The sequence below is a fragment of the Galleria mellonella genome, unplaced genomic scaffold (genome assembly GCF_026898425.1).
Source record: "Galleria mellonella isolate WM207_F2 unplaced genomic scaffold, CSIRO_AGI_GalMel_v1 utg778, whole genome shotgun sequence".
Lineage (NCBI taxonomy): Eukaryota > Metazoa > Arthropoda > Insecta > Lepidoptera > Pyralidae > Galleria > Galleria mellonella.
Window position 1 is genome coordinate 2,397,606 of NW_026442150.1, and position 16,442 is coordinate 2,414,047.

General features: G+C 36.2%; 1 protein-coding gene across 11 annotated transcripts in view; it reads right to left on the minus strand.

Moving 5' to 3' along the window:
* The window catches only part of LOC113510054 (protein jim lovell), a 67,454-nt gene extending 51,462 nt beyond the window's left edge, over nt 1-15,992 (minus strand). For 2 of the 11 annotated variants that reach the window (XM_052901384.1, XM_052901383.1), the window contains exon 1: nt 15,126-15,808. The gene's annotated coding sequence lies outside the window, so the exon portion shown is untranslated. Of the gene's footprint in view, nt 1-15,125; nt 15,812-15,864 lie in introns of those variants that run through there. The other 9 variants (XM_052901380.1, XM_052901379.1, XM_052901378.1 and 6 more) reach the window with 9 other exon arrangements.
* Between the last annotated feature and the right edge of the window lie 450 nt (nt 15,993-16,442).

Here is a 16,442-nt window from a genome sequence, read left to right on the forward strand (position 1 = left end):
TGGAGGTCGACCTGATATAGGTTTATAGGCTTGCTAATGGGTCAGTCAGACCCTATTACTAACACTCCCTTTCCTCCCTGACAACCGCAGTCAGGCTATGGTAATATTTTAAGAAGAACGGTCCTGCTCATGCCACGACCATTAAACCACCTTAGTCGCCTCTTACAACACCCACGGAAAGGAAAGGGTGGTCCGTTCTACGCCGGGACCATACGCCATGTATATAATAAAATATTACGTACGATCGATAGCAAGAAAGGATTTTACAAGGAGAGACAATAAAAAGATTTTTAAGCGGTTTAAAAAAAAGTGTTTTTTTTTAATACATCGGTATTTTCGGCAGTTACTTTACTAAGCGTGGATGATATAGGTACCGCTCCGATATCAACATATTGGGTTTCTCTGGACATTAATGGCGGAAGGAAAGGTCATTGCCCATACCGGTCGGATATCAATATTCATTTCGATCGAGTCCTTCATTTCGATATTACTCGTATGTGTATAAGATAATCGATATATATCTGTTATTAGGCCGATATATAGATATTGTCTTATATATTATATATCACAACCCTATTTTCTGGGGGGAAAGGGATTGTTAGTAATGGAGACTGAGAATCCCATTGCTAGGAATATACCCAACCAGGTCGACCTCCTCGCGGTTCCCCCTGGAAACTATCATGGTTAATTCCTGATGAATTCATCATGATGTGCTAACTGGCCTGTTTTCATTCTCACCTATCACCCTTCACTGGTGCTCAGCCAGCGTATCCCGTTAGCACAGGCGGGGTTACCATACTACTTTCACTCATCAAAAACCCTATTTTCTGGACTACAATTAATAGGATTTACTCCCGTATCGGTCCCATATTAATTTCGTTACAACTGGAGCGTCCCTTTTCTCTTTACGAAGAAAAATTCCGTCTGTTGCTAAGCATAATGTCGACGCACAATTCCGCGTTCTAAATTCAAATATTTTAAAAAGAATAAAACGCACCGGCACCGACCGCCGTTGGTTGGTGCGTTTTATTTGTTTTAAAATAAGAATAGATTACTGCGTAGGTACTATGACTCGAGATCACAAGGGTCGGCAACGCGCGACTGATGCTCCTGCTGTTGCAAGCGTTAATGGGCCACGGTGGGCGCTTATCAACAGGTATCAGTGGAGGAGTGATGCGGACTATCAATACGATTGCTAAAAGCTAGTAAAAATATTTTCAGTCTATAAAATAATTATAAAACTAAATCCGACAATTAAACTAATAACGAAATTGATGTTTATTACTATAGCTTTAAAGTTCAAATTTGTATACAACAATCGTTAGACAGCTAATCTTGAACTTGCGTTTACCATTGATTTGCTATCTCCCTCTAATAACGATAAAATGTAGATAGTAATAACCAAATTAAGTAGATTACGGAAAATTTAAAATGTATATTAAATATCAATTTGCATATTCAAATTTATTTATTATTTAATTATAGAAAAATATTTTATTTATTTATATATTAATATAAGTTCATATATATTTTTTTATGAATAATAATAAAATGGTAACCCCCCGCCTGCGCTAACGGTATACGCTGGCGGGGCACCAGTGAGGGATGATAGGTGAGAATGAAAAGGCAGGTAAGTTAGCCCATCGTGAAGATTTAACTAGGAAGTAAGCACGATACCAGAGGGAGACTTTGTACAAAAGTCGATTGCTTGGGTACCTCTGTCCCATTCGTGTTTCTACCGTGAAGCAGTTGTGTTTGCATGGCTGTGTTTCGGTTTGAAGGGTGGGATATGACGTGAATTTACTGGGTACAGAGGAATAACACCCGAGTCCTCAGGAATGGCAACGCATGGGGGGTATCATGGGCGAAACAGTATGCTCTGGTATGTCCATGGTACTGCTCATGTCTATAGGCGACGGTTACCACTTTCCATCACATTCCTGAGGACTCGGATGTTATTCCTCTGTAAATGGGGGAGGGAGAGTGACTTTAATGATCGCTGGTAACGGGGAGTAGCAACCCCATTGTTAGCAAGATACTCTGTCAGCTCGACCTGTACGTGGTCCTCTCTGGAAACCATAGCGGTTAATACTTGATGATTTGGCACGATGGGCCAACTGGCCTGCTTTCATTCTCACCTATCACCCTTCACTGGTACCTCGCCAGCGTATACCAATAGCGCAGGCGGAGTTACCATTCCATTATCATCTATTAAAAAAAAAAAACCTTGACTACGCGATCTTTAGCTAAAAAACTACGGGACCCATAATAAAGAGTTAAATAAATAAATGAATAAATAATAAAATTACGTGAACGATTTCAAAGATGAAGCATTTTATGTTCTTTGCACTGTGAGATTGTCGAAAAATCGAATACGCTGGGGAAAAGGAAGCCGCGAGCGCTGTGCAGACGGCGACAAAAACTATAATAGAAAATAGAGAAATAGATTACAATTACAAAATGATTGTTCGTGTCAAAAAAAAAAACTTTCACGCTTTACGCGACTTCGAAAAGGAAGAGATTCTTAACACGGTTGCATTGTTTTATTTGTTACGCGTAATCTCTCGACCAATTCTAATAATTTTCCATACAATCAATAGACTTTACCCCCGTGTTGTTGTTACTATTAAATTTATGAGTTGTGCAACAAATTCTTCTTGTAGACAAACGATAGCGCGTTCTAAATTCAAATTTTTAAATATTTGTCTATATAGCATTTAGTCGTTTCTAGACGCGTTTAATTAGTTTTAAAATAAGAATCGCGTTGTTAACAGCCAATATTTTTGTCATAATTGAATTGGATTTTTTTTTAATTGGAAAATTAAAAAGTGGAGCAGACGATGTCACAAACAAAAACGATTATAAATCAAGTTCCTTGGAGTTTAGGTACATATTTATTCTGTTATCGTGCATCCTCTAGCACTTATAGGATTCATACAAATCTAACGATACCCTATTTATTAAAAATATATTAAATCTGTACTTTCCATTGGGTGGGTCGTCAGCTTGTTCGTCATTTTAAGTTGCATAAAAAAAAAACTTTCATACTGTATGCTGCATCAAGGATTAGAACATGCATTCGAAAAATACATTCTTCTATACAAAGATTGGATAAAAATAAACAACTTAATATGAAATTTGTCGGATTTTACTATCTGGTAAGACCAATAAAACTTTTTTTTTATACCACTGAGGTGGCATACGGCCCAATTGATGGTAAACGGTTACAATAGTCTATGAACGCCTGCAATACCTAGGGGCATTACGCGCGCGTTACCGCCTCTGAGGAAACCTTCTTAGTCCTTCTTTGAATAATCTCATGCTGTAATCTCTTGGAAAGACTTCGACTTTTCAATTTTCACTGTTTAGCGACCACGAGCCCCTCCTAACCGCTGAGAGTCGCGGTTCGCAGTTTAGAAAACACCAGAGGGAGACTTTGTACAAGAGTCGATTGCTTGGGTACCTCTGTCCCATTCGTGTTTCTACCGTGAAGCAGTTGTGTTTGTATGGCTGTGTTTCGGTTTGAAGGATGGGATATGGCGTGAATTTACAGGGTACAGAGGAATAACACCTGAGTCCTCAGGAATGGCAACGCATGGGTGGTATCATGGGCGAAACAGTATACTCTGTTATGTCCATGGTACTGCTCATGTCTATAGGCGACGGTTACCACTTTCCATCAGGTGGGCCGTCAGCTCGTTTGCCATTATAAGTTGCATAAAAAAAAAAATGACTGCGCAGACAAACGGCCACTTACAACAATTTTTTGACACACTCGCCCACATTCATTTTTCAAGCACTTGAGATATAAATAGTTTAACAAGATGTGAGACAAAAAAAATTACAAACGGCTCGAAGGTTACATACAATTATGTACATAAACAGTTTAGTTTGAACGAAGTTAACTACAGTTGATAGTCGTCAACCGACTTCGAAAAGGAAGTTCTAAATTCGATTGTATTTTTTTTATGTTCATTACGTCACAACTCTGTTATTTCGAAATAGATTAAGAAAATTCTTTTTTTTTATCTATAAAAAATATACTTACAGATTGGTCTTATAGAAATTATATCAAAATCGACTTAGTAATTTAGATTTTAGACCTAATTAACCGGTTTTGTCACAATTCAAGTGGTTTTCTTTTTTTTCGTGGTGTACATAATTTTATTATTTATTAATTACAATTTTATTAATTAGAAGAATTATTTATTATAAACCTTTTTGTTGCAACTATACACAGTGTTGCCAACTTAGCCCTTTCACGGCTAAATCTAGCCCTTTTCTTCTCGCCTTGTCCTTGGTAAATTAGCCAATAAACCCAAATCTAGCCTTAAAATCTGAAAAATGACTTAAATTACTCAAATTGCTAGAAATAAAAAAAAAAAAAATTGTTTGGTTAAGTTTAAGGCCGTTAAACAGAAACGATGTCTTATCTGTCTTCACGCCAAATACTTCGCGGGGTAGACAGAGAAAACAGACTGCCAAAGGCGTCTATCCGTACAATACATGTTATGACTCCTGTACCTTCCTAACTAGTTCTATTCATATTCTGAAGAATCTTGACTCTTCCCTCATACAGAATAAGAGCTTATCAATGTCCTTGTAAAATTTATTCATGAAAACCTATCCTCGATTCTGGAATTTACTTAATCATTCAACTAAAACATAGCTAGTTATCATTTTGGCTCAATTTTCAAAATTTTAGACTAGTCTAGCCCATTTTTTAAACTGATTTACTCCTACACCATCATTTACCAAAAAACATTTTTCTTTACAACACGGGACAAACGAGCATGCGGCTCACCTGATGGTAAGTGACTACCGCCGCCCATGATCACCCACAACACCAACGGCATTGCAGGTGTGCTGCCGGCCTTTTAAATTGTATCAAGTCCCGATACCTCTATTTCTCCTGCCACCAATCAACAAACTATGTCACAGTTTATAACTGAAACTGTCTAATTAGATATCACTAACTTGATTATAATCTGTTTCAAATTATTTAACATAATTAAGACCTAATGATGATGATGATATTAACCGTTAAGTGTCCACTACTGAAGATAGGCCTCTCCCTTGACGGGGTTTTGTCAATAGACACTACGCTTATCAGGTGTGTTAGCAACCGCAATCAGGCCTTGGTGATGTTTTAAGAGGGTTGTGGTTTTTTTTTTTTGGTGGATGAAAATGGTATGGTAACCCCGCTGCGCTAACGGGATACGCTGGCGGAGCACCGGTGAAGGGTGATAGATGAGAATGAAAACAGGCCAGTTAGCCCATCATGATGAATTCATCAGGAATTAACCATGATAGTTTCCAGGGGGAACCGAGAGGAGGTCGACCTAGTTGAATATATTGTTGGCAATGGGATTCTTAGTCTTCATTACTAACAATCCCTTTCCCCCCAGAGGGATGTGGTTGCCCCATTCCATGATCATTAAGTTCCCATACTCGACTCTTATGTAATCTAGAGGAAAGAAAGGGGTGGCCCTAATGCTATAGTTCAATAGATATATTTTTTAAGAGAAACCAAACAAACTCTGTGGGGGGGGGGGAGAGGGGAGAGGATTGCCAGTAATGGGTACATACTACCAGTCGCTATAGTAGCAGTTGTCATGCCCTTTAAACCCAACATTAACGGGGAAGGACTCGTTAGTAAAGCCGCCTACTAGTCCCATCGCTAGCAATATATTCTGTCAGGTCAACCTCCATGTGGACCCCCCTGGAAACCATCGTGCTAAATTTCAGGTGTATTCATCATGATGAGCTAACTGATCTGCCTTTTCATTCTTACCTATCATCATCCATAAAAGAAAAATAAATATATTTTAGGGTTACAAATTGTTTATTCACATTTCTGAAGTTATCTAATCTAACTTGCTGGAGTTTTGTCAGATGACCACAATGTTTATATTTAAATATTTACCATATGAATGTTATTTCTTTTATTGTTATGTATTTATATTAATATTAGTTGTTTTAATTATATAGTTTTTTTTATTATTATTATTATACTGATGCTTTGCTGGGTGAGCCAATCCAATACTGTATGCTGCATCAAGGATTAGAACATGCATTCGAAAAATACATTCTTCTATACAAAGATTGGATAAAAATAAACAACTTAATATGAAATTTGTCGGATTTTACTATCTGGTAAGACCAATAAAACTTTTTTTTTTTATACCACTGAGGTGGCATACGGCCCAATTGATGGTAAACGGTTACAATAGTCTATGAACGCCTGCAATACCTAGGGGCATTACGCGCGCGTTACCGCCTCTGAGGAAACCTTCTTAGTCCTTCTTTGAATAATCTCATGCTGTAATCTCTTGGAAAGACTTCGACTTTTCAATTTTCACTGTTTAGCGACCACGAGCCCCTCCTAACCGCTGAGAGTCGCGGTTCGCAGTTTAGAAAACACCAGAGGGAGACTTTGTACAAGAGTCGATTGCTTGGGTACCTCTGTCCCATTCGTGTTTCTACCGTGAAGCAGTTGTGTTTGTATGGCTGTGTTTCGGTTTGAAGGATGGGATATGGCGTGAATTTACAGGGTACAGAGGAATAACACCTGAGTCCTCAGGAATGGCAACGCATGGGTGGTATCATGGGCGAAACAGTATACTCTGTTATGTCCATGGTACTGCTCATGTCTATAGGCGACGGTTACCACTTTCCATCAGGTGGGCCGTCAGCTCGTTTGCCATTATAAGTTGCATAAAAAAAAAAATGACTGCGCAGACAAACGGCCACTTACAACAATTTTTTGACACACTCGCCCACATTCATTTTTCAAGCACTTGAGATATAAATAGTTTAACAAGATGTGAGACAAAAAAAATTACAAACGGCTCGAAGGTTACATACAATTATGTACATAAACAGTTTAGTTTGAACGAAGTTAACTACAGTTGATAGTCGTCAACCGACTTCGAAAAGGAAGTTCTAAATTCGATTGTATTTTTTTTATGTTCATTACGTCACAACTCTGTTATTTCGAAATAGATTAAGAAAATTCTTTTTTTTTATCTATAAAAAATATACTTACAGATTGGTCTTATAGAAATTATATCAAAATCGACTTAGTAATTTAGATTTTAGACCTAATTAACCGGTTTTGTCACAATTCAAGTGGTTTTCTTTTTTTTCGTGGTGTACATAATTTTATTATTTATTAATTACAATTTTATTAATTAGAAGAATTATTTATTATAAACCTTTTTGTTGCAACTATACACAGTGTTGCCAACTTAGCCCTTTCACGGCTAAATCTAGCCCTTTTCTTCTCGCCTTGTCCTTGGTAAATTAGCCAATAAACCCAAATCTAGCCTTAAAATCTGAAAAATGACTTAAATTACTCAAATTGCTAGAAATAAAAAAAAAATTGTTTGGTTAAGTTTAAGGCCGTTAAACAGAAACGATGTCTTATCTGTCTTCACGCCAAATACTTCGCGGGGTAGACAGAGAAAACAGACTGCCAAAGGCGTCTATCCGTACAATACATGTTATGACTCCTGTACCTTCCTAACTAGTTCTATTCATATTCTGAAGAATCTTGACTCTTCCCTCATACAGAATAAGAGCTTATCAATGTCCTTGTAAAATTTATTCATGAAAACCTATCCTCGATTCTGGAATTTACTTAATCATTCAACTAAAACATAGCTAGTTATCATTTTGGCTCAATTTTCAAAATTTTAGACTAGTCTAGCCCATTTTTTAAACTGATTTACTCCTACACCATCATTTACCAAAAAACATTTTTCTTTACAACACGGGACAAACGAGCATGCGGCTCACCTGATGGTAAGTGACTACCGCCGCCCATGATCACCCACAACACCAACGGCATTGCAGGTGTGCTGCCGGCCTTTTAAATTGTATCAAGTCCCGATACCTCTATTTCTCCTGCCACCAATCAACAAACTATGTCACAGTTTATAACTGAAACTGTCTAATTAGATATCACTAACTTGATTATAATCTGTTTCAAATTATTTAACATAATTAAGACCTAATGATGATGATGATATTAACCGTTAAGTGTCCACTACTGAAGATAGGCCTCTCCCTTGACGGGGTTTTGTCAATAGACACTACGCTTATCAGGTGTGTTAGCAACCGCAATCAGGCCTTGGTGATGTTTTAAGAGGGTTGTGGTTTTTTTTTTTTGGTGGATGAAAATGGTATGGTAACCCCGCTGCGCTAACGGGATACGCTGGCGGAGCACCGGTGAAGGGTGATAGATGAGAATGAAAACAGGCCAGTTAGCCCATCATGATGAATTCATCAGGAATTAACCATGATAGTTTCCAGGGGGAACCGAGAGGAGGTCGACCTAGTTGAATATATTGTTGGCAATGGGATTCTTAGTCTTCATTACTAACAATCCCTTTCCCCCCAGAGGGATGTGGTTGCCCCATTCCATGATCATTAAGTTCCCATACTCGACTCTTATGTAATCTAGAGGAAAGAAAGGGGTGGCCCTAATGCTATAGTTCAATAGATATATTTTTTAAGAGAAACCAAACAAACTCTGTGGGGGGGGGGGGAGAGGGGAGAGGATTGCCAGTAATGGGTACATACTACCAGTCGCTATAGTAGCAGTTGTCATGCCCTTTAAACCCAACATTAACGGGGAAGGACTCGTTAGTAAAGCCGCCTACTAGTCCCATCGCTAGCAATATATTCTGTCAGGTCAACCTCCATGTGGACCCCCCTGGAAACCATCGTGCTAAATTTCAGGTGTATTCATCATGATGAGCTAACTGATCTGCCTTTTCATTCTTACCTATCATCATCCATAAAAGAAAAATAAATATATTTTAGGGTTACAAATTGTTTATTCACATTTCTGAAGTTATCTAATCTAACTTGCTGGAGTTTTGTCAGATGACCACAATGTTTATATTTAAATATTTACCATATGAATGTTATTTCTTTTATTGTTATGTATTTATATTAATATTAGTTGTTTTAATTATATAGTTTTTTTTATTATTATTATTATACTGATGCTTTGCTGGGTGAGCCAATCCAATACTGTATGCTGCATCAAGGATTAGAACATGCATTCGAAAAATACATTCTTCTATACAAAGATTGGATAAAAATAAACAACTTAATATGAAATTTGTCGGATTTTACTATCTGGTAAGACCAATAAAACTTTTTTTTTATACCACTGAGGTGGCATACGGCCCAATTGATGGTAAACGGTTACAATAGTCTATGAACGCCTGCAATACCTAGGGGCATTACGCGCGCGTTACCGCCTCTGAGGAAACCTTCTTAGTCCTTCTTTGAATAATCTCATGCTGTAATCTCTTGGAAAGACTTCGACTTTTCAATTTTCACTGTTTAGCGACCACGAGCCCCTCCTAACCGCTGAGAGTCGCGGTTCGCAGTTTAGAAAACACCAGAGGGAGACTTTGTACAAGAGTCGATTGCTTGGGTACCTCTGTCCCATTCGTGTTTCTACCGTGAAGCAGTTGTGTTTGTATGGCTGTGTTTCGGTTTGAAGGATGGGATATGGCGTGAATTTACAGGGTACAGAGGAATAACACCTGAGTCCTCAGGAATGGCAACGCATGGGTGGTATCATGGGCGAAACAGTATACTCTGTTATGTCCATGGTACTGCTCATGTCTATAGGCGACGGTTACCACTTTCCATCAGGTGGGCCGTCAGCTCGTTTGCCATTATAAGTTGCATAAAAAAAAAATGACTGCGCAGACAAACGGCCACTTACAACAATTTTTTGACACACTCGCCCACATTCATTTTTCAAGCACTTGAGATATAAATAGTTTAACAAGATGTGAGACAAAAAAAATTACAAACGGCTCGAAGGTTACATACAATTATGTACATAAACAGTTTAGTTTGAACGAAGTTAACTACAGTTGATAGTCGTCAACCGACTTCGAAAAGGAAGTTCTAAATTCGATTGTATTTTTTTTATGTTCATTACGTCACAACTCTGTTATTTCGAAATAGATTAAGAAAATTCTTTTTTTTTATCTATAAAAAATATACTTACAGATTGGTCTTATAGAAATTATATCAAAATCGACTTAGTAATTTAGATTTTAGACCTAATTAACCGGTTTTGTCACAATTCAAGTGGTTTTCTTTTTTTTCGTGGTGTACATAATTTTATTATTTATTAATTACAATTTTATTAATTAGAAGAATTATTTATTATAAACCTTTTTGTTGCAACTATACACAGTGTTGCCAACTTAGCCCTTTCACGGCTAAATCTAGCCCTTTTCTTCTCGCCTTGTCCTTGGTAAATTAGCCAATAAACCCAAATCTAGCCTTAAAATCTGAAAAATGACTTAAATTACTCAAATTGCTAGAAATAAAAAAAAAAATTGTTTGGTTAAGTTTAAGGCCGTTAAACAGAAACGATGTCTTATCTGTCTTCACGCCAAATACTTCGCGGGGTAGACAGAGAAAACAGACTGCCAAAGGCGTCTATCCGTACAATACATGTTATGACTCCTGTACCTTCCTAACTAGTTCTATTCATATTCTGAAGAATCTTGACTCTTCCCTCATACAGAATAAGAGCTTATCAATGTCCTTGTAAAATTTATTCATGAAAACCTATCCTCGATTCTGGAATTTACTTAATCATTCAACTAAAACATAGCTAGTTATCATTTTGGCTCAATTTTCAAAATTTTAGACTAGTCTAGCCCATTTTTTAAACTGATTTACTCCTACACCATCATTTACCAAAAAACATTTTTCTTTACAACACGGGACAAACGAGCATGCGGCTCACCTGATGGTAAGTGACTACCGCCGCCCATGATCACCCACAACACCAACGGCATTGCAGGTGTGCTGCCGGCCTTTTAAATTGTATCAAGTCCCGATACCTCTATTTCTCCTGCCACCAATCAACAAACTATGTCACAGTTTATAACTGAAACTGTCTAATTAGATATCACTAACTTGATTATAATCTGTTTCAAATTATTTAACATAATTAAGACCTAATGATGATGATGATATTAACCGTTAAGTGTCCACTACTGAAGATAGGCCTCTCCCTTGACGGGGTTTTGTCAATAGACACTACGCTTATCAGGTGTGTTAGCAACCGCAATCAGGCCTTGGTGATGTTTTAAGAGGGTTGTGGTTTTTTTTTTTTTGGTGGATGAAAATGGTATGGTAACCCCGCTGCGCTAACGGGATACGCTGGCGGAGCACCGGTGAAGGGTGATAGATGAGAATGAAAACAGGCCAGTTAGCCCATCATGATGAATTCATCAGGAATTAACCATGATAGTTTCCAGGGGGAACCGAGAGGAGGTCGACCTAGTTGAATATATTGTTGGCAATGGGATTCTTAGTCTTCATTACTAACAATCCCTTTCCCCCCAGAGGGATGTGGTTGCCCCATTCCATGATCATTAAGTTCCCATACTCGACTCTTATGTAATCTAGAGGAAAGAAAGGGGTGGCCCTAATGCTATAGTTCAATAGATATATTTTTTAAGAGAAACCAAACAAACTCTGTGGGGGGGGGGAGAGGGGAGAGGATTGCCAGTAATGGGTACATACTACCAGTCGCTATAGTAGCAGTTGTCATGCCCTTTAAACCCAACATTAACGGGGAAGGACTCGTTAGTAAAGCCGCCTACTAGTCCCATCGCTAGCAATATATTCTGTCAGGTCAACCTCCATGTGGACCCCCCTGGAAACCATCGTGCTAAATTTCAGGTGTATTCATCATGATGAGCTAACTGATCTGCCTTTTCATTCTTACCTATCATCATCCATAAAAGAAAAATAAATATATTTTAGGGTTACAAATTGTTTATTCACATTTCTGAAGTTATCTAATCTAACTTGCTGGAGTTTTGTCAGATGACCACAATGTTTATATTTAAATATTTACCATATGAATGTTATTTCTTTTATTGTTATGTATTTATATTAATATTAGTTGTTTTAATTATATAGTTTTTTTTATTATTATTATTATACTGATGCTTTGCTGGGTGAGCCTATTGGAAGACTGTAAAGCTCACTCAATTGAGCAAATATATAAATAAATAAATATTACAAAGAATTACTTTTGTTTGGATTAAATAAATTTGAAAAAAATACTCAACCAATTAAAAAAAACTTTCACCTACAAAAAACTACATCATCAGTTTTTAACAGTTTTATCGATTGGTAGTAGCTTTATTTTCAAAAATCCTGTATGGGAAGTCATGGTGGATCTCTTATTTGTAATATACCTGGAGTACATAAAATTCTTTATCTATCTAGTGATCAACTTCCAGATCATCACTAGACAGTGAATTTGTTTTACTCTTGATTGATTGACACTTGGGCACCATTCCTTAACCCTATCATTAAAATTAATATTTTAATTTGAGTACTGTTTTATATGCCACCATAAACTAAATTATGTAAATATTTAATATTGTTTTTTAGATTTCTCTTTTGCACTATTGCTGCCCACTCTCTACTTCCTATGCCACTGTGTTAGGTTGACTGGAGGAGATCTTTTTTAGAGATAAGTTCACTTTTGCTTACATTGCTAGTAATTGTTATTATTGTATGTTTTAGACTCTATTTTTTTTTATTATATATATATATATATATATATATATATATATATATATATATATATATATATATATATATATATATATATATATATATATATATATATACACATACAGAAATTTTGTTGATATTAGTCCTTAAAATAAAAATTTCCTTGTGATATTAAATTTAAATTTTTGAGATACATTTAGAGCAGGGCAGCACCTAGACCCAAGTTTTCAAGAGGGCAAAACAACTTTTTGGTAGAACAGAAGCCATAATTAAGCATGACTTCGAAAAAATTAATCTGTCTAATTTTCTCCGGGCCTTTTATGATAGGCCATTGTTCCACAATGCCCTCACCCCTAGCTACAGCCACGATTTAGAGTAATGATGCTTCAGTATCAACATCATCAGTTACAAGAGAGAAACAAGTTTAATGAAATTATTATCACATTATCAACATCCCTACAGGACACAGATGTTACAATGTTGAATTTAAAAAAAATAAAACTTTGTCATAAGAATTTTCCATTATCCCATATAACTAAGCTATTAAAAACAACCCTAGGATATTGAAGCAAAAGTTCCATTTTCATTGTTGACACAATTTCATTGACATTTCAAATCTATCCATACAACAACATCATTAAACCAAATTCAACTTTGTTATCTATCAATTGGGACTATGCACGTACAGACAAGCAATATTTATATGTTATATGTAGTATGATATAAGTACTTATTTATACAATATTCCCAAAAATGTGCATAATTTTATAATTTCAATATGAAATGTCTGAACAGATATGGATGTATGGGGTATGATTGGAATCCTCACATCATCCTAGTATTATTTTTTTAAATAGTTTTTTTTTTTTTTAATTATAGAAAGATCTTTAATACCAAGTTGATCACATTTATTTATTTCTTTTATACTTTTATATATGTTTCACCATCTCACCAACCTATCAACACAGGGGGAGGGGATTGTTACTAACAGGTACTAGATTAATTAACCTGGAAGTGTATACTGAAATTAGAAATTAACCGTGATAGTTTACAAAGGGTCTGAAAGGGTATATGAGATATAAATTCAGCTAAGTTCCCTAACAATCATTTTTATTTATTTATTTAGTTATATTGTCAGAAATGGTGGTCCCATTTCTAGCAATACGGTATGTCAGCCCCTCTGTAAACTATCATGGTTCATCACCTGCCCTGTAAGGTCAATTTCCATGGGGATCCTGGTGAATTCATCAAGATAGACTAATTGACCTGACTTCAGTCGTATATATAGTCTCAGTGGGGTCTTGCCTAAGCTAAGTATATGCCAGTTATCACTCCATTATTATTCATAAAAAAAGTCATTAATACCTCAATGATGGCTTGAAATATTTGTCTATGATGACCATGCTGGCTATAGCATGGGATTTTTATGGCAACTTAGCATAGATTTTTCTCTTAATTCTGAATTTCTAGGGAATTTTATTGTATCATCTTCTTTTTTAATCAATCAATCATACAATCAATAATTTATTTATGTTATAGATTAGGACATTAGGATATCTGTTTTTATTTGTACCCAGTACTTCTATTTTATTTAAAAAAAAAAAGTAAAAAAAATCACTTAAAACTATCCATCCTCATCTATTACATATTATAAGTTTTTTTTATTTTTTCTCTTGACAGGAACAATAGATTTTTTATTTAGTCACTCAAGCTCAGCCCATGTTTGTTGCATGGTGGGCAGAAAGAACAAAATGCCCAAGATCTCTATAGTTACTACTAATAAAGTTGTTATGCTATTATAAAACTTGGTTTGCACTTTTTATTTTCTTATATTCTAAATTATACAATTACTGACTTTATAAATCATAATCTAGAATTCAGGAAGTTAATTATTAATATTGTATATTTTTATTTTTAAATATCACTGAAAACTATATTTTTTTAGACACACAAACAGATATGAATAAATATCAAAATAAAAATATGTGTTGAAAGCAGCAGAGAGAACAATTATATATATTTAAATAAAGAATCAGAAAAAGTAAACTTAATGGCACATGGACTGGCAGGTAGCTGGGTATTGTATTTGTCATAGAGAACTATATATTTTTTCACATCATAACCATAAAAGAGCTTGAGTAGCTTCAGATTCTGCCATACAGGAAATATGATGGTGTGTTGTTTATCTCATATTTCATGTAAAATAAGTAAGAATATAAATGAATTAAATGTGTACTGTAATGCATCACAGGTATTTTTATTAGCCTGTATAGAGGGCATGCCTTAGCCTACTTCCATGGAAAGGGACAAATACATTACTAAATACAAGGTCTTTTGTAAACTAATCTAATAGATACGTAATGCCGTTTTTGATTTGTTTCAAGGTTATAAAATTGTTTTGTTAGATGAATACCATTCTAATGTGTAATAGACGAATGCCCTTTACCAGGTTAAATTTGGATAACCTAGTTTGCAGTTAAAATTTGATCGTGACCCGTGGGGTCGTTCTAGAAAGGCATTTGAACGCTTCTACTTACAACTGTGTGTGCTCAGCTCGTGCGGACTCGCGGCTCCACTGCCAGTATCCAGGCGCTAGCCGTTTTGTTTCCAACCAGTAAAAAAACATTCCCATGACATCCGTTTCACTAAAACACAATTCTATCGTACACTTTCACGAGCGGAATGCACTTAACACAACTACGAAACAAACAAATAGAAAACACTCACAAACAAACAATTTAAATATCACAGAAGTCAATGGTCGCAAGATCTCACAATTCCTTACCGCTAACCCATATTCGGGTACTGTATTACTGTCTAATGAACGGAATTATTAGCAATTTACGGCACCGCGCTCCACGTACGTTCGCCCGCTGTGAAAATTTTTATGTTTTTCGAAAGCGCCTAGACGCCCCGCCGTGGACCTTTCGAAAAAGTACAAAATACAATCGCGCGCTAAATAGGAAAATCGATAAGGTCTTTGGATCGTCGCCGTATCGAAAGTAGAATAATAATTTATCAAAAAATGTAATAAAAACGACATTATTTCTTGTGACGGTTTCGAGCTGTCAGAATTTTCTATGCACTAACCGACCTGTTTGGAAAACTGCTCGGTGCGATACGCGAATGCCATTGCAGTATGACCTTTTAACTCGGCCGGATAGCATCGGTTGCTAAGCAAGACTCGACCCTAGAGACGTGACCACTTACGACTTTCCTATTTGGCGCTAATCGCGAAAAATACGAAACGGATACGAATTTGTTTGTAAAACTTACTACGGCCAGTAATCAGTCGATTGGAAAATTCCAAATAATAAGTAGCGAGCGAGCGCGCGGTGTCCGTAGAAAGAAACGCGAGACACTGTTTTCGAAACAACATTGGCTCGACGTCATTTTTGGCGTATTTTGAGTTGGATCGTGAACGGGAAAACTCGAAAGCGTTCGGTTGCGCGAACGAGACGGATGTTTGTTCAGTACGAAGGATATTGGACTTTATTGCACAGTGTTTCATACATTTTCGTTGAATAATCGTTTAATGTTATTTCAAAGTGTGTGAAGCCGTACTATTTTGAAGTTTTTTTCTATAAGTATAGATAGGCTAGAGAGGAGAACGGCTGTTTTTCTATGTAAAAATGTGTTTGTGTGCGCGACTTCCCGTATGTGTAGTTATCGTGTGGATAAATTTTATTACTGTAGTGTGCGTTTTTGTATTACTGCTGAGTTATATAAAAAATGTATAGGTGGTTGGTTGGGCTGGCCTTACGGAATCAATAATCTAAAAATTCATTTTATATTTTTGAGCAAGTCACTGCTATGATTATAGTAGGTACCAACGTCTGTTCATAATTTAACGT